Genomic DNA, 19,615 nt, shown 5'->3' on the forward strand with positions numbered 1-19,615 from the left:
TTAAGGTACTGGACATATTTGCATGACAGGAGTAGCTAAATACCAATTAAATGTTTTCACCTAAAGCAAGCAGCACATTCAAGAGTTAAGATATTACTATTTCGTTCATTTATTCATTGATGTCAGCTGATAGACGTCCACTGGCGTAGGCCTCTTCCACGGACCCTTTCGCTCCGTGAACTCAGTACGGACGAAGCTGTAAAAGCGTTAGGGCTAACAGCATTAACATTATCAGAGAAAAAGTAGAAAGGCCTCTCCCGAATATCTTGAGCTGATCGCGTCCAGCGACTCTTATTATGCCGTCGGTCTACCTAGCGAGGGTCTACCCACGCTAGGTAGACTAGCTTGTGGTCACCAATTCGGCCGTCGATTGCAAGAGCAATGTGCCCCTTTGTCATTTCAAACGAGCAGTTTTTCGAGCTACGTCGGTAACTGATTCTCCTCATTGCATAGACTGGTTAACTAATTAAATTATATTGGTATAATAATTTATCACATTTGATATTTATTATAAAATATAATAATTATAATAACAAAATTGTGGATTATGTAAACCAATGTACAGGTCGAAATTTAAATGCATTAATAATAAAATATATACATTATTCAATTCGAAGCAAGAATGCGTCGCTCATAATTCATTCTTTTTAAGTCTCCGAACACTCGAGCAAAAAACTTCCAAATCCATTTCATGCAGAACAAGACTCAACGTAAAACCGATTTTTATAAAATAATTCTGTTCTGAATATATCAACTAAGCGTATTAAGATAAAGTCCCACAAAATTAGCATTTAATTTTGGCTACATACTAAATTCTAGTTTCATTTCGTAATTCTAAATTTGAAATTGTATCTAAAATACATACATAACGCCAACGCCAATATGTGGGTAAGGGTGACCATGATTTTAAGTATAAAATTGTTTACTTAAATTGATATATATTTAAATATGTGTATATATGTGCAATTGCATCATACTCTGAAATGTGTAGTAATTTTAAAATTTTTATTTATTTAATTGTGTACATCCTTAACAGCCCTCTCCTTCGAATCATCCATCACCATTCAAAGACTATTTTGTGGAAATTTCTTCGTACGATACGACCGCCTATATTATAAACCGTTGTTTTTTTTTAGTTATTATCTATGATATTTAGTTAAATTCCCTTTTGAAAGTATATTTTTATAATTTCTTTTAGCATTTACATCACTGGGATAGGTATCTCTTACCAAAACTTGTCTTTGTACCACTATGTTATATTTTACTCGGAAAGTTTGACATATACAATATTAACATAAGAAGTTAAAACAATTTTAGTTTAAATAGGACTCGATTTTATCAAGTTGTCAAATCTATTTATATGCTATAATATATACATAGCATATATAATATATGTATATATCTAGGACTATGTGTATGCTTTCATAAATCATCTCAGATAATGTTCAGAGAGCTTACATTCCTAGATTAAAAAAACGTAGACAAAGAATATTTGTATACATAGGGTTTTTACAATGTAAATCTCTTTCTATTTATTTCTATGTATCTTCTATGTATTCATAGAAGATATGTTTGCTTCTTGATTATTTCAATAGTTCAATGTAATTTTATATTCTTTTAAAACATAAGTGGTTCGGCTTAATTTTTTTAGCTTATAATTCTCAGGTCTGAGGCATTTCATCATCCTTACAGGTGATAGATTTGACGTCAATAAGATCAAATAAGTCAATAAGTCAAAATAAGATGTGATACGTCGTATTTTAAATAAAGGAATTACTCATTAAAATTTTAATATGTTTAATAGTACAGGGTTTATATATATATATATATATATATATATATATATATATATATATAAAACTGCTTAATTTTTTCAGGAAAACGTCGTCGTCGTTTCAGCCCAAAGGCGCTCCTTACAAGGTACAAGCCTCCCCCAAAAATATCAATGGGTGGATGTACTATAATCACCACACTGGGCAGACGGGATGGCGATAGCAGTGTGGCATTATGGTACGCAGAAGGTGCTGCGGCTCACCCTAAAAAAATAGTACAGAAAATCTATGCATTGATCACACGTTTGCATCGACGGAAAAAAGAAAATGCAACTAACAAATTTTCTTTAATATAAGAACGATGACATGTAATATTTGTGTAACTTATGAAAAACAGACAGACGAAACCGTTTTATGAATAGTATTATTTTAAATAGAAAATTGGTGTTATGCTTGGGTCGTAAAATTTAACATCAGGTAACGCCTCATATTAGTGTTATATTTTATTTAATAATCTTTATTGTATATGTAACAGAAAGAAATACATAGAGATGTTATATTAAGAAAACGTTAGTTGTTGTAAGAGTTATCACTCGGGGCAATTTGTAACAAACAAGTTTAGTAATGAAACAGAGGGCAACAAGTAGCAAGGAAGTCGACGGGTACATTGTACGAGATAGTTTATAATATAAAAAAATCTATAGGGTGTCTAGATATAAAAGTTTAAAAGGGAATAGATAGCACATTTGTCAGTAAAAAGTATTAAAACATTACACATTTTTAAATCACGTTATATTTAGTAATTACTCCGTAACATATTTTTTATTATTTAGTGCACACGTAAATTTTACATAAAAAAATCTAAAAGGATATGTAACAAAACTAAAATAAAATAAATTATTTATATATAGGTACAAGAAGCGGTGTTATCCCTTGACTCTACCAGAACTTCAGATAGAGATGAGAGACATGAAAGAGAGAGTACTACCATACATTTATATACAGTTATATATACGTCCATTTATTTTTCTATTGGCAATATGAAGTCTATAGGAACAGATAGTAAGCAATAATTAAGTTTATTATATAGTAACTAGCTGATCCCGCAAACGTTGTTTTGCAAAAAAAAAATTGATATTTTAATTTACAAATAAAAAATAAGGGTTGATCGTAGAGGGGTGAAAATTTATGGTTGTATGTATTCTTGTATGCTGTATCATAAAAAAATAAAAACAAAAAAATTGGTTAAAAATTTTTTTTTTTTTAAGTGTGAACAACCTTTATCACTTAGGGGTATAGAAAATAGATAGTAGCCGATTCTCAGACCTACTGAATACGCATATTAAATTTGGTAAAAATCAGTCAAGCCGTTTCAGAGGAGTTCAAGTTCGAACACCGTGACACGAGAATTGTATATATTAGATTTAAATTTGGAAACCGTTTTTTTTTTATTAAGTATGCATTATCATTACTTTATTTATTATTTCTGAAACTATTTATAATTGGATAGTGTGTACCGTATCTAATGACTGAAAATAAACTACATATTTAACCCTTTAAAGCTTTTACATATATAACTAATCATCCTGTGTATAAACGAATTCTTTTTTAACGAAACTTCTCACGACCGGCTGGTGGTCGCTCGAGAGCCTTTGGGCTCCAATGGCGCGCTGCCCCTTAAGACAAACAATTATTCTATCTACGTCAGTGGTCTCATTTATTGTACGGAACTCATTATAGAGTATTAGTGTTAAGAAAATAGTTGTTTATCGTTGTCACTTAGTCACGCGACTTGACAAAATAGACTAGTAAATTAAAAAGCACTGTTCACAATGACCATTGAAGTAAGTTATCTCTTGAAACATATTGATCGTACACCTTCATCTTTAGGTTCTTTAAATTAATTTCGTTCCTTTAAAAAATTACAATTTAGTAAGTTTTATTTTATTGATGATTTATCAACGAAGCAGTGCAGTCTTTAAGAGTAATGAAAGTTATATTTTCCCGGGTAAATTCAATATTTCGCAACACGAGCGGGAACAAGTCCGCGGAATTAAAAAAAAAACTCGTCGGAGCATCGATCGTTCACCTGTCCGACTGGTGCGTCGGCTACCGTTGAGCTTCGCGACCACGAACTATTTCTTTATGACAGCCCTCTATCATTATTATTATTATCCATACGCATTACTTTAATGACCATCAAAATATATGTAATGTTTCATGCTGATTATTAATAAGCAGCGTTCACGTTCCATAATACTGGCCACTACGACTCTAATATTTTTTAAGTTTTAATTGTTCTTTCGCGTTCGAAATTTAAATTCAAAGCTGGCAGTAGTAGCTATAAATTTTCATCATCCTCGTCATTATCATTTCAGCCGTAAAAACTCCACTGCTGGACATAATCTTTCTATCGGTTCTACTGATAATATATGGAGGAAGACAATGTCTAGTAAAAGAGGTACTACGGCCATGTAAAGCCGTGTTCACATTAACCAGTTAGTATAAGACCTTTACAATCTACGAACGCGTCTTTTGTCAATTTTAAAAATAATGATAGATATGTCTTTGATTATAACTATCTTAGAATGTATGAAATAAACAAGGCAAGCGAAATAGCAGTACGATCTATGAAGGTCGCGCCTAAAATTGCCGATGACACTCTTGACTTGTAGATAACAAAAACGGCTGGCTTTATCAACGCGCAATAAACAAATAAAAAGTACAGTGATCTTTATAAAGTGCTTCTATAGGTATGTATTAAAATTGTTATTTTTGATCTTAGCATACGGCTTAAGATATTGATTTAGGCTACGAAATTTTGTTCTGAAGACACTGGATGCAGACAGCTTACAATCGCTTTCGTATATCCATCGGTGAAGCCTATCATCAATAGATCTACGTCTGGAATAATAGTGATGACGAAGATTCCAGTTTTAAGGGCTAGTAAAATTACTGATTGGCTCTAGGAATATTCTAACAATGTTTTTGGGCGAAATCTGAAACGAAACATTTTGACAAAGGACAAATGTTTTTGATGAACAAATTTCTGAACTAGTAGCATTGAACCACCTACACCAGTAATTACATTTATAGCGTAAGAAAGAAAGGTAAGGGTAAGATAAGAAGGAAGGTCAACGTGAAGTCATAGATACGTAAGGTACGAGGAATAGCACGGTTTCTCCCGTTGGAGCGATCACTTTAAAGCAGCTATCAAAAGTAGATGGAAGAGGAGTGTAGATTTGTATGAAAGTAGGGTAACAATCTTTTTATATCTTATTCCTAGCTCCATAAAATTAGTAATTTTTTTTGGCTACTCTTTTACAATATACACTGTTATTGTAAAGGTATAGAGTTATTGCGCATTAAATTTTAAAAAGGTTCGTCAAACGGAAACAAGAAAAAAATGTTTTTAACACTTTGTGTGTTATATACGTAACTATTTTAATGATATATATTATAAGTACATTGTATATTAATATGTACATCATATTTCTGACCCTTTCTATACCTTGATGATCAGCCGACATATTTTTCTTTGGTATCCAAGACTTTTTAACGTTATATAAAAATTGCCATTACTAACAAAACCACCGTTAACACTTTATTTTTCGCTTATTTCATTTACATATTTTTTTATCTTGTTTGATTTACAAAAAAAGAGAGTAAATGTTATTAAATTAAATAATCTGTTGTCGTATAAAGGTTTTTATTATTAAAGATAATTGTGAAAATAGTCAGTTGTAGTGGGTTGTTCTTAGACCAGGATATGTCTGGAATCCTGGTAGTGATGTAATTTATTAGTTGAATGTCATACTTGTATTATACAGTATAGGGCTATGATCGAAGCTTCGCTGCGAGCTTGGATCAGAAATAATAAGAACCAAAGTCACTAAGGTACTTCGAAGATTTAATTCTTTTTAAGTGGCAGTAAGCGGGGTATATTACTCGTGTACCTGATGGTAATAGTGGCCGAAAGGTTCTTGATTGGTGACCATGAGCCAGTAGACTCGAGGGTAGGCTGTCCAGGTGGACCGACCAGAAGTCACTGGATGCAGGAAGCGCTAGACCGGTTATCTTTGGAGGAGGCATAAGCCCTATAGTGAGGGTTTGACTTGATGGTGATGAAAAGGAATCGATTTAATGTTATAAATGATCCATAGTGGTTAACAAAATAAATAAATAAATAAATAGTGTTTAAGCGCGTTTTAATTATTGACACAGATTTATATTAACTTCTTTGTTATCCTAGAAAAGTAACTGATGAGATTGAAGTATCTGCTATCTGTTTGCTAGTAAATAGACATGTAATTATCTTTTTTTTCTATTAGGAAAATTTAACGGTTTTAGCGCCAGCCTGATACAATATTTCTGATATATGAGACATCAACAATAAGGCCATTTCTCTTTTGTAACAAGAAAGAAAAATTTTTTCTTACCAACTATGAAAATGAAACAGATTATATGTGTCACAATATCAGTCTTATAATACCAATAGTAACGATTTTCAGCTTCACTAAAAACGACTTACATTGAGAATTGACTGCGTTTTATTTTCTATTTTCGTTAAGGATCAACATTTTTACCTTTTATTTACCATTTATAGATTCTATAGGATTAAGATAGAGAGAGGAAGACATTAAGCATAAATGTCGTTTACGTAACTTACCTCAAGGGTTCTTATGGGAAACTCGACCATGTAGAAGGTTGCCAAGGTCTTAGATCGCTGAGGCGGTTGCTCCATGGAGTGAGCTGGCACAAGGGGCCCCTGAGAGGGGTTGAAAGATCTTATTTAGTATTTCAATAGGGCCTGATGGTTAGACCTCATCTTGGTTACTATTGCCTGGCTAGCATTACTAGCATTTCGGAAAGCGTTACTCTAGGGAGAAGTGGCAGTGAACAACGACTTTTCATGGCACATAAAAAGAGTTGGTGTATTCTGTATCTTATTTTTCAAGGCAGTACCCCGAAAGTTGTGTTCCCTAAATCTTTTGTATTATAAAAAAATTATGGAACTTGTTCCGAAGTGATCAATTTATTTATTGATTAAATGTGTAATAAATATAATAATTAATTTGAATTAATTTCAAAAATTGTTTTCGATAAATACTTGCCTATGTACGAACTTAACGCTATGAGCGGCAAGTTAAACGCTCGAAGTTCAAAGCGCACTGTCAAACGCGCGACATTCATAGTAAACTGTCAAATGCGTAGTTTCAATAGTCTAAATAGTCTAATAGTAGTAGTTTATGCGAAATTTTACGTTTATTTACATCAAAACCTTCTTCAAAGTAATAGAAAATAGTACAAAAAGTGGTATAAAATCTGTAATATCGTTCACAAGTTTTGGCGCAGCTAAGGGATTGATTGGCCGGGATTTATTTTGTATAAAGATGTTACGTAATAAATAATAAAGCTTTATCATAGATATTAATATAATTTCATTCTTATGTACTTAATAGAAAGTTAATTAATTATTTCAACTTCGGTTCGTTCGACGAAAGCGTATATACTAGGGTTCATTTATTCATTTGTTTATATAATATTTAAAATTACATGTTTAAAATTTTTACACATGTATTTTTACCTGTTATTTATTATTATATATCAAGGGAGGCCAAGCTTTTTGATGATACGAGGCATTTTTACAAAAATCATATTTATTGAAATAATTTAAATAAAAGTACAAAATATGTGTACTGAAGTTAGATATAATGGCACACTTATATGATAACACTCCTAATAATACTTAAGATGCCAGTTAATTATGATCGGTGTTCGGATTTCACTAATTTTATGGTGGAATTATAATAATTATTATTCACACCAGTTGTTTGTTTCGATTTCCCAGGAGCTGACATAGGTTATATAAATTTAAATATTGAAATAATTCGACAATCAATCGGAGCCAAAAATAATCTTTTAAAGAGCCGCATGTGGCTCGCGAGCAGTTTGTCCACCGCTGTTATATATAACACGTAATGTGTATATATATTATGGCAATAATGTGTTATAAAAATGTTAACAATCAGAATATTCATTATATACGTGTACAAAAATAAAATTAAAGATCATCATCATAAAGTCTCTAGTTTGGTTTGCTTGAGGCTGCTATCGACTTGATGGTATCAAAAGGTACAGCAGTGAGTTTTCTCTCAGTAGGAATAATTATTTTAGAAGGTACAATAAAACGTGTGAAATTTCGGTGATGGTGTTGTGACGTCACAGGCCGATAGGTACAAACGCCGCATGCCGCCGAAGTGACGCATCATCCCACGTGCTGCTAGAGCAGTAGGTGCTCCATATAATAATTAAACGTCCAACTTCCTCGAGCGCGTTGTGAATGTAAGCAAATTAAAATTACATCGGTCACATTACGAGCACGGCAGCGGGCAGTTTATTGACGCCGCATCCGTATGAACTTGAGTTTAAGCCTGTGCGAATGTCATCTAGTCTCAGTGCAACTGCAGTTCTGCTGCAAGTACACGGCCCGGCCGACGCGCGACCGCGAACGCTGCCCAGCGGACCGCGATTACTAATTCGAAAATCAAATTTTAAGAAAACAAAAACACGCGCCCACGAATGAAATTTCAACCTAAAATTCCCGCTAAAACGGCGTATAGTAGCGCGCGGGAAAGAGACGGCGGTACCTCCCCGCGTCTGCTATTTCGGTGACGTCGACCGGTGCATAGCGAAATAAAATAATGAAAAGTGGCATTCAGTAATTTCGTTGTGTTTACGCGCGTTGCTAGTTTGTTTGGTTGGTGGCTACCGCTGGGTTTTTTTATATATTTTTATGTGTCTTGGAGCGACGGTGGCGCCATCTGCACGTGTCCTATATCCGAAGCGCTAATAGTACACATGTTTGCAATTCGCGTAGCTGTCAAAACAATAGTAATAACCTCGCCGTCGGCGACGATGCGCGAGGAGGCAACGCGATTTTGGCGCGGTGAAACTGTGGCGGGACCGTGGGCCGGAAAATTGAACTAGCGGCGTGTGTGTGGGGTTTTTTCTTTTTCGAAACTTAACCTACGACAATCTTCAGTTGCGCGCCAGCGTGCCCGCACGCGCTTACCGCCGCAACCGCTACGGGACCCGAAAACCCGCCGAATGGACCCCGACACGATTCCGACGCCCGCCGAATTTGATTTACGAACTTTCCAACGCGTCAACATTCTATTTTCAAAAGACAAATACACGTCTCTACTTCAAGTGAAACAATTCACGCTTTGCTCAATTTTTGTGATGTAGACATAGTGCCTTCTCCGTACAAAGTAATGGAATATTTGTGATGACATAGTGCAAAGATATACCTAGTTTTTACAGTGTAACTCGAGCGGGACCAACCGAACTGTTCTGTTGTTTCTTATGGACAGATACTGCTTGTTGTATACAAGGTGAGTACTAACGCACGCAGTACATGCGGCTGTACCGGTTACAGTTATAAGTTAATTCATTCCGATGGAACGCCAATCTTAATCTATGAACTTGATTGCATGCGCGTGAAGTTGGCCGCGAGCTAACTGCATTCATTGCTGCAGCTTCACTCGCGCGTCTATTCAAGCGAATTTCACCTTTAACGCAGCGTCGATCTCTAATGTTTTAGGAGGAAACTCGTGTGTGTTCAATACTTTAGCGTCAAGGAACTCGTAGGAGATATTTTCGCATTGTACGCCGTACATTGCTAGGTGTGCTCCGGGCTTCTTGCTACGTGTCCAGTTGGACTGTTGATCGTTGCCGTTCACGACTATCGTCGAGTATACATTTAAGTGAATTGTTGGCTAGTTCATTACGGGGTCATTGCTAAAACCACCATAAAGTTAACTGAAATGCTTTCTGAGCGAGTTAATGGTTGGACCACGTTGTAATTACATTATAGGAGTTACTAAAGCGACTGTTACATAACAAAGTTTAAGAATAACCTAGGTTAGGTTATTCGATCGGAATGCACAGGTGTTAATGAAATGTATAGACCAGTTATTAATATACATAACATCAATGTTATGTTAATAATGAGTTGATGTTTTAGACTTATATTTACATTTATACGCGTTAGGTAAAAAGTTAACTAGTAACTTTGATGATGTAACTGGACTTATATATGAGTTTTATTACTTATAAATTAGTTCAAGACGATATCGGCCCTTACGCCAGATCACTTATATCTAATACCTCGACGGCATGACGAGTACATAGCCATAAGCAGAGCCTCCAGAGGGAGCCGTCGAGTTTTGCTATCAAAAACGATGTTTAGGGTAAGATCTATGTGTCCTCTACCAAATGAACCAACAGAGCAACAATGATCAGTCATCACAAAAAAAGTTATGTTCACCCATTTAAACTCACCACAAAATTTTTGATGTACTCTTAAAAAACTTATGTTGAAACCAATATATGTGACACATTCATTCATAATATAATTATATATTTGTTTGGCGAAGTGCGTTACAATTATATACATACATATATATATATATATATAGTACATATATATATATATATATATATATATATATATATATATATGTACATATGTCTGTATTTATTGTAAACATATATATTAATTGTATACAAAATGACAAAAACACTGGTTAGCCGATAGCAGTAACTGATATAAAAAACGTTATAACTCTTCAAATGTAAATAAATAGTTTTTATTTTATTCATACGAAAAAGTCAGTTTTGTTATCAGAAAGCTATTGTCCATTTAAAACCTACTTCATCAGGGGTTATTTACGTTTTCGACAAATATTATCAGATTTGCTTTCGCTCTTAATTCTTTGATTAAAATACTCAAATATAGCTCAAAAATATAAACCTTTTGGTTTTATTACTAGAACAAATATAGTGTGCATTGTATATAGGGCGGCAGAGCTTCAAGCCGCCCGCCCTAACGTGAACAGGTTCCTCGTGAAGTTCACTACAGAAATACGTACGATATTATAATATATATACGCAATAAACAATAAAATTCTAATGCGCATTTGAAATACTGGAGTCTAATTATAATATAAAAGCGGTGATGGTGATGAATATATTCCCCGATTTTGTAATACAAAATCTTGGGTATCGTCGTCATAGAAAAAAGCAAAGATAGTTGCGAAGAGCGGTCATGTGCTGCTTGTAATCAAGGACTTCTCGCAACCTTAACGTTAGTCCACCTAGTGGGAAACGCGTCTACCGGATTATGATTGCTATTCAAAAGCTACTCTAAGTGCTGAGCCCTCGCACGGTCCTGTTTGTATCTCTAATTCCACAATATCTCTTTTTCAAGTCATTTAGGTTACATATATTCACGGGCCACTTTCAGGACTGTCCGTAAATCCATTCATCACAAAGCTGGTTGAATAACATATCTTAAATTTATAACTGTACTCTGGTCTACAAATCTTTTTCTAGCATCGTTTTTCTTTCACATAACATGACTAAAGAAAGAATACGATTACTGAGAAACATTGGTTTATTTTAAGCTCATGGAGAATCAAGATATTCTCTGGCACCTCAATACCGGTACAGGTACCAATGGTCAGAAATGACTTGATCTTGTCTTCTTAGAGAGTATTCTGTATACAGAAAATTTCTTTCAGAATTTTTATGAATATAATCAACAAAATAAAAACATGTTAATCTAATTTAAAACTGAACATAAACTTGAAAAATGATAAAATAATGATAAATTAACAGTCTGGTGATTAAAGATAGACGGTTATGATTCTCAGATAAAATCACCGGTGATGATAAATGATTGACACTTTTGAGAAGAATTCGTAATATATAAAATTGAAAAGTTGTAAAAGTATTGTATAAGATATCACAATGTAGAAAAATTGAAGGTAAGAAAAATAAAAACAGTCAAAGAAATGTGATGGGAAGCAATGCTTGGATGTAATGTAAACGAATGCTGTAAGAATGAAAGATAATATGAAGGATGAAAGAAGAAAGAAAGAGAGGAATTGTAAAGGATTAGAGAGAGAAATAGGGGGTGAAAATAGCAGAGATTGTGAAAAAAAATCATTGTAAAATATATCCCTGTCCCAAAAATGAGACGGGGGAGCAAAAGGCTTTCAATAATGGAAGTCATTAATAAAAAAGTGATGATCACATACGCACGCATTCCTGTATATCCTCAAATATGACAAATTTTTTCAAAAATACTGAGATACATATCTTGACGGTACTGACTGTACTTTCTTTTGGTCGACTACAAGGTTTTAAGCCGTAACATATAGATGACGGTGGAGTCAACATTGACTTCAACTTAAAACCGTTTATAACCAAAAGCGATAAACCTTTGACTAATACTTAATTAAGTATAAAATATTGCACAATAGCTTTTATTGGGGAAAAACCTTAACTGGAAACGGTTACAAATGTGAATGAGTAAATTCGTCAAATGTGTTCGTAGGAGAATCGTTGGGTTTAATACCTGTTTTGTTTCACGAAGTCTCTATAAGTAGCTTTTATCTGATAACAGCTTAAAAACCAGACTTTATTTTATTAATTATTTCTGCCTTAGAACGTCCACTATTGAACACACTCGTCCATATAATTTCAATAGGACTGGTGTAATAAATCTGATGTTGAATGGATCATATGGTATAGATTGACCACTTATTTCATAATTTCGACAGATATCTGGACATAAAACCTGGTTAAGTTCGTCTGAAGGCGCTGGATACACTAAGTTTCAATCAATCCTGTTGGAAATCCATAGAGTTGACCTTCGTTTAGTAGTGGTCTTCTTACAGCTGAAATGATGATTATGATATTTACAGATCTCGGTAGAAGAACTGAATGTGTAAATTCAAGACCTGAAAATTAAAGTACATATGTAACAGCGGCTAGAAGAATAATTATATGCAGCAGAAATAGAATTGCAAAGAGAAATTTTTTCTGAAGAACATGTGTCACTAAACACATATAATCGGGTAGAAAATCCCTATTCCAATGATCAAAATATTTGCTAGGGAAAAATCTGCACTAGAAGTTGACTGAGCCAGTACTCCAGAATCTATAAAAGCTTCTAAGGAGTCAAGAGAGATAGTGATTGCTTCTTGAATACATTGTAGGATTTTAGTTGAAAGTATTGATCTATGAAGAAGTAATTATGTGAATATGCCATGAAAATCGAGTTAAGTCTATGGTTTGTAGTCTTGTATGTATCTCTGTGTATGTAACTGATTTGATGATTGATGGTTTAGTCTTTGGTTGATCTATTATTTCCAAATTCAAATCTACTAAGACATGTCAACTGTAATACGCGGGGTTGTAGTTTCGGGGGAAAGATTGTGTTAAGAAAGCTGAAAGGCAGTATCTTTGGTGCTACCGAAACCACTGTATCGCGCTATAGGTAGGACTGTGAGGCTGGGGGGAATATTGGTTTCTCCGGTAATCCGTGGTCAATGATGGGTGCTCTCAACCGCTCCTGTTGGAAATCTTTAAGGCTGTCCTGTGTCCTGCAGTGGATGTGTTACTGGCTAAAATGATGCTGTTTAAAGATGATCGTTGTCATCTTGAAATATCCATATTGTATTGTCACAGGTCAAATTTTAAAAATTTTATATTTACAAGTTCAGAAAGTTGTGCTATGTATACAATAGCTTGATATCTAATTGCACCTATTACTACTATAGCTAATGTATTTTAAATATTGTATATTGTAGTAAAGAAGTGTTTCTGGGATTCAAGAGCGATGTCTTTCTTACATCGATAAGTTTATAATTAAACTGTATTTAATTTAAAACAAATGAATAGAGGAATTTAAATATTTTCAGGACCGAAGCTATTTACCGATATCGAAGGCTAGTGTGTCAATAAATAAAATTAATTGACCGCCAAGAACGTGAGAAATTTACAAACAGCGCGAGATCCGTTAGCGAAAACACCAATTCCGTAAACACAAAGCGGACAGTAAGGTCGGCCGAAGTCAAAAACAACACAACGGAAATTATTTTTGACTCGGACCTTCGGGTCTAAAAATTAAACAACTTTCTAAAAAAATGTGATAAATTTGCAAAATACCTTTTTGTTAATAAGTTATTGTAACAATCTGGTTAACCCTTAACTCGGCAGATTTTTTTAAAAATATTACATTAATATTCATACCACTTGACTTTTAGCACCCAAGGATGCCAACAGAAAAAACTGAACAAGCGTTCGAAAATTAAGAAATTACCTAAACATTCAGATACATTATCAAGAAAACGGTTAAAGTATTTAATAGCATCACCGTCGTATTAGCTTTTCGGTTCCAACTGCTGAATATAGACTTGCTCCATAGATTTCCAATATCATTTGTTATGGTGACCGGTACCTAGATCATTCCTTAACAAGGTTGTCTCCACCTGGTAGATGGTCGCCTTCCGCTGCGTTTGTCGGTTCGTGATGTCCACTTCAAGATCAGTTCTGCACGCTATGTATTCTACTTACTGCCACCTCATTTGAAAATCCTGAAAACCTGATTTATATCAATTACTTTTGTTCGTATACGTATGTCTTCATACTAATACCAAATTCGATCACATAGATATCAAATGACACCGGCTGAGGCAGCATCTTGCATTTTCGGGACATCATAACAAAGTCTTCTATCTGACTTGCAGATAGATCTCCCACGCTGTGCTTGCTTCAGTATAAGACGCATTATTTCACGTGACTACAATTTTTTTTATATTTCTCAAAAAACACTAGTGGTATCAACTTGGTTTTTAATGTTATAAAAGATACGGTAAGTTGGCAAATTTAGTCTGTAATACGTATGACATAAAGGCAGTTTCAATACTCTTCTTTTTTACTTTTTAGTTTTTGGACAGTCTTCAAGAACGCCGCACAAATGATTTATTATAAGATCTTATTCAATAAAATCATTGATGGTTTTAAATAAGAAAATTATATCAACAATGGTAAACTACAGAAATGTACAAGTACAGAAGAAATCAATTACAGCATTGTAAATTTGCATTTAACAAAAGCTGTAAACTATTCGCGGAAATAGAATTTATAATTTTGACCTTAAATAGGTCGCAAAATTATTCCAATTACTATGAAAATAGTGTCATAATTGTTAATTTTTTTAATGGAAACCATTGAACATTATCCACATTGTATTTTATTTATTTATTTACTCTTATTACACATTTAGTAATGGCCGACTATATATGAAAGTTTTTCAAAGGGTTTCTTCACCAGTTAACCAAAGGTGATATAGATGTTATCTATACATCACAAAAACATTAGTGACAAAATTATTAAAAATAGAAATAAAAGTCCCTAACCCACAACAAGTTAGGGGTACGATAGGTCACCAATAGGGGGGCCAAAAAAGGCTTAAGTGAGGCAAGGCTTAGACAGGCAAAGATCGTCACAGTGACCAATCTTGCGTAGTCTGCATCTAGAAACTTCTCGTGACGTTAACTATGTTGTCGTTCTAACTAATGGGTGTTTACATTCGTTGTGTCTCGTGGTAGTTTATCGAAAGTCTTTAGTGGAATCAGGCGTTACCTCGCAGAAGTCCATCCTAAGTAATAAAAGGACCAATATTTAGCCACTTCCGCACATGCAGTGGTAGTCGTGCAATAAAATGCACCGCTCGTCAGCCCGCTGATAAATGCGCATGCGGCAAACAGTGCGAATCACACAACCGCCACCGCCAAATTACTCAACACGTGTTTCACCCCTCCAAGGGGCATCTTCAGGAGTTATGTTACACCGATTTGTGCCAAACACAGAGTCAAGTGACTCTACGACTACCACTGCATGTGCGGAAGTGGCTAAATATTGGTCCTTTTCTTAAATTTCGAAAGTCTTTTATTCCGTTCAGCTGTCGATTGCACGAGCGATGTGCCTCAACAATTATGATATCAGATGAACAATTCGTGGAGTATCGTCTGTGAGCTTGATTCTTTTCTAGATCCTCTCGTTATGTTTCAAACATATTAATACATGCATAACAACCATAAGTGTCATTTATCTAATTACAAATAAATACATCTTCAGGAGAATAAAAAAATAATAATTATAAAGCACTAAAAAATTGTAACGGTATAACATGTGAATGTTTCACGGGTTAGATCGATTGTCGAACCGGCGGCCGGTCCGAATTCAGACGGTTTAAATATTAAAAAACCACCCCAAGCGGACATTTTGTCGATCGATGTAACCGCGGCGATGGACACGCGAATCCTTACTTTCGGCTGTAACTGATTTAATAAGACTTAGTGCGCTAAATTAAATTTCGACCGCAGCTATTATGCCAACAGCAGTTTAAGTAATCTATTGATATGTTTTACAATACTTACGTTCTTTTATTTATTTTATTCTTACACATCATTTCAATCATAAGACATCCAGTTGTCCATTGCATATAATTAAATAGATTTTTTGTAATATGGATCTGTCAAAAAGTTCAATTGTTTCTGTTCTTAAAAAGATAATCATTTTTTAATCCATTTACAAAAATATCATAGTCAAGTGCGGGACATGAGTCTACGGGGTTAATGTAACATTACTCCTGAGGATGCCCCGTGGAGGGGTGAAACACGTGTTGAGTGAATTAGCGTCGGCAGTTGTGTAATTCGCATTGTTTGCCGCAAGCGCATTTATCAGCGGGCTGGTGGGTGGTGCACTTCATTGCACGACTACTGCTACATAGCGGAAGTAGCTTTATATTAGTTCTTTTCTTACACGGGTCTACCTAATATATTTCAACTACGACCAGTTGAGAGCAAGAAGGTTTTACGCTTATGCCAGTCCAAAGCCTTAACACTGCAGTAGCCATCAGTTCTACATACTATATGGCCTGCGCAATTCCACTTGAACTTGCTAATCTGTTCGTCTACTTATCCATTCCTAAAATTCCGGACATATCTCTATGGCTTATTGTGCGCTTGTAAGCTGGCCTATTCCGGCGTGGGTAGGTCCCACTAATAATATAATAAAGATAATAATAATAGAATAATAATAATAAAGATCAGTGGGACCGTTCATCGTGGCGATCTTTGTGAAAGGCCTATGCCTTACACTTGGGGTCCATCAGCTAAAAAAAGAGGAAGCTTGCCAGTGAAGCTTGAAGTAAGAGAGACCTTTGCAGTGGAGTATCACAAATGTATTCGTAACCGTGTTTTAATTATAATTGCATATTACAAAGAAATTATTTGTTAATTATAATAAAAAAAAACAGCTGTTCTGATTCTTATGAAACGAAGCCAGATATATATAGAGTATCTTTATTATTTTTGTCACTCTTCTCAACAGACCAGCATTTCGAGTCGGTGGTAACTTACTATTTATAATGTTTAAGCAATTACCGTTTTAAAATTACGTGTAAATGCCTATGCCTATTCAAGTTATATTCCAATTTCAAATTTTCAATTTGAAATCTATCACGCATCTTAACCAATTAGATCATAGTAAATTAGAAAGCACTGTTCACATTGACCACATATATTAAAACCTACAGAAGGTACAGACGTCTTTAGTCCATTTAAAAAATTAATATATCATCTATTAGTCAGTGTCGTGAATGCATTACAAGCTATATAAAACCTTTTTTCCAAACCTGGTAAGAATGTTATAATTGTGTATAATAAATCAGTGTATGTCGTGACATTTACATAAGGTATTGTTGCCATTTTTGGTAAACTGTAACCATATATGTCAGTTCTATTGCGGAATAAAAATACATTTACCTTAGTTAATCGAGTGTTTACTGTTTAGTGATAAAATAATATAGTTAATATATATTTATCGCAAATTTTCATGATTTTTTAATTACTTGTTTATTCTCAATAAAGACTGATAAATTAATAAATAGTAATTCAAAAAAAGAAGTAAATAATTAAATAAAGCTATATTTAGTCAAGTACAAGTTGTTAAGAAAAACAAAGGTTTATCTTGGACGTGAGGAAAACTGCAAATGACTAACAGTATGTGTTCGTCAAGGTGTAGCAGTTCCCGAATGACTTCTCTGTGTTATCCTTATCAATTTTTATTACCTCGGCTGTGGTTACGAATTATTGTTTTGAATTCATTTGCGTAAGGATAATCCTGTGGTTTAATGTTTCGTCAGTAGTTTTAACGTATTGTTAGTTTTTCCCCGGCATTACGAAAACTGTTAAAGAAAAACTACTGGGTCATTTTTATAGTTCTAATAAAGTAAAATCTGAAAGGAAAATTCAGAGTACATATTTTAGACAAACAAAAAAAGAAAAATTAAAACTTGGTATTGAGATAAGAAGCAAGCAATGGCAGCCCAGTGGTAGAGGAGTAGGTCGCGTGTTCGATTCCAGGAATCTTATATAATTCTCACTTTGTGTGTTAATTATATAGGATTGGTATTGTGTATCATAATATTACACAGCGATCGCCACCCCGCCTCCGAAGCGTGGCGATTATGGTATATCTCCCCCTAGATATTATTGGAGGGGGCCTATGCAGTGCGTATATAGGCTGAAACGTCCGTTGGGGTAAGATATATGATGTATCCGAGTGGGTGAACAAATTATCTTTTTAATGTCTTGGAAAATGCTGTATATAAACCGTATTCAATCGGTCTTATTGGAAATCTAAAGGCGGCCTTTGTCCATTAGTGGATGTAGATTGAAAAAAGTTTGAATGAAGGAAGATAGGATACTGAAAATCTTAGTGAAATCAAAGTCCAAAAAAATGATAGAGGAATAACAGTTCCTCAAAAACGGAGTCTAAAAAATAGTAAAGTGAATCTTTATGGTTTAGACAAAATGAATAAAAAGTAATTAGGCACACGTACAGAAGCGGTCACACCGAATGTCCGTCATAAAAGTCGACCAGTGCCGGTATTCGTGCCAGGCCATGCACGTTATCGCTTCGATTCGGGCCCCGAGGTATTTCTCGTTTTTTTTTTTTTCATTTCGTTAGCTTTTTACCGCCACCTCTATTATAGTCCGTCACGGAAACGACACGCGTGGTCACCGAGCAACATGAAATGTTAGTAGTAACGTCGATGGAAATACCTCGCGACGTCGACGTGAATTTTCAAAGCTAAACCTGCTTTTAAAACATGTTTTGTTTTGAAAATTATGTGAAATATTTATTTTAAATTTATTTACATATCGTTCATTGACTTTATATGGTACGCTTGTGATATAGTTATATAGCGTAATTGGTATAAGTGTAAAAGCGCTTTTGCTCTCAATTAATGCATCTTTTAAAACATAACAATTTAATAAATAACGTAATGATAATATATTTAAGGTTTTTTTTTAAAATAATTGCTTACTATCTGTTCTAGCAAGGACAAAGTTATTAACCTATCGTGTTCCAAGAGAGTTGTAGAGTGATAACATTATACAGGTTGATTGGAAATAGATATAAAAACTATCAAACTTTTAGTAATAAATAAATTATTAACACACCTATATCAAATCACTATGTATTGTACCTAACCTTGAGAAATGCTTGTTATTAAGATCTATAACCTGTAAAATTTACTTCAAATTGTTAATGACGTCACCAACTAAAATTTTTTTTCAACTACGACTTTCTTCATGCTTCTTTTCCACAAATATAACACTTCGCGAAGCACAGTAGAGTCAAAAATGAAATAGATTAAATAAATAAATAGATAATATGTTGAGGATCAATAAGAGTTCTGTTGAAAGTTTCAATGATGAATAAACTTTTATCTTTATCTTTAATTATGATAAGACTACATTAGTGCTGTTACAGTACATTCCCTTTTAACGACTCTAAATTATTATAAAAAATTTGAAATGATTTGCTCTACTAGTGTATTAAGACAGTTAACGTGACCACAAAACACGTTTGAGTTTGTTACGGGCGCGTACGGAACCTTTGTGGCTTAAGTT

The 19,615-nt window shown here is 34.2% G+C and overlaps 1 protein-coding gene across 2 annotated transcripts in view; it reads left to right on the forward strand.

The window, feature by feature from the left end:
* Positions 1 to 8,784: 8,784 nt before the first annotated feature.
* Positions 8,785 to 19,615, forward strand: part of Eip93F (Ecdysone-induced protein 93F) — a 294,791-nt gene continuing 283,960 nt past the window's right edge. For both annotated transcript variants that reach the window (XM_068769418.1, XM_068769419.1), the window contains exon 1: positions 8,785 to 9,169. The gene's annotated coding sequence lies outside the window, so the exon portion shown is untranslated. The remainder of the gene's footprint in view (positions 9,170 to 19,615) is intronic.

Source organism: Battus philenor, unplaced genomic scaffold, assembly GCF_028537555.1.
Source record: "Battus philenor isolate CCGP_79_NKW_IND1 unplaced genomic scaffold, ilBatPhil1.0.hap1 SCAF_28, whole genome shotgun sequence".
NCBI classification, from domain to species: Eukaryota; Metazoa; Arthropoda; class Insecta; order Lepidoptera; family Papilionidae; genus Battus; species Battus philenor.